The 575-nt window shown below is 29.9% G+C and overlaps 1 protein-coding gene across 2 annotated transcripts in view; it reads right to left on the reverse strand.

Annotated features, from left to right (window-relative positions):
• Nucleotides 1-575, reverse strand: part of LOC107693364 (FACT complex subunit SPT16-like) — a 14155-nt gene that overhangs the window by 12494 nt on the left and 1086 nt on the right. The gene's annotated exons all lie outside the window — the stretch shown is intronic.

The raw sequence follows: 575 nt of genomic DNA on the forward strand, positions 1-575 counted from the left end.
GTTTAAAGGCTGAAATGTGAAGTGCAGATCTTAAAAAGGTATTTAAAGGTCTTAAATTTGATTTTAAAAATCCTGCAGATACCAGGTCATTTTATGGTACCATTTGGAATAACTATTGTTTTTTTTTTTTTAATTAAGCCCTTTTTAACTGTCCTTTTAGGTTGTTTTGAGAATGTTCTGTGGGCCACTAATAAAAAAAGGACCTCTGTACATTTGTTTGTTGCAGATTTACAGACAATGCAATTGAAATGTTTACGTTTCCTTCTGAATTAGCATAACTGCACAAGTTTTATATTTAATAAAATCTTTAAAAACAAATGACATTAGTTATACATTAATTTCCTTCAATAAAAAGGAAATGGAGTAAGACGGTGTAAAAGGTGTGTGGACGTGGATTAGTAATCTGGCCCCTTGGTATAAAGGAGAAAAAAAGCTGGCCCTCGTCACTATCAAAGTTGCCCATCCCTGGTATACATATTTTATATATTTTCATTTTTTAGATTATTTTCTTTCAGTTCACTTTTTTAAATTTCAAGTACCACTTGTTTTATTTTTAAATGCCCATATAATTATAT

This window comes from Sinocyclocheilus anshuiensis, unplaced genomic scaffold (assembly GCF_001515605.1).
Source record: "Sinocyclocheilus anshuiensis isolate Anshui unplaced genomic scaffold, SAMN03320099.WGS_v1.1 scaffold1050, whole genome shotgun sequence".
Classification (NCBI taxonomy): Eukaryota; Metazoa; Chordata; class Actinopteri; order Cypriniformes; family Cyprinidae; genus Sinocyclocheilus; species Sinocyclocheilus anshuiensis.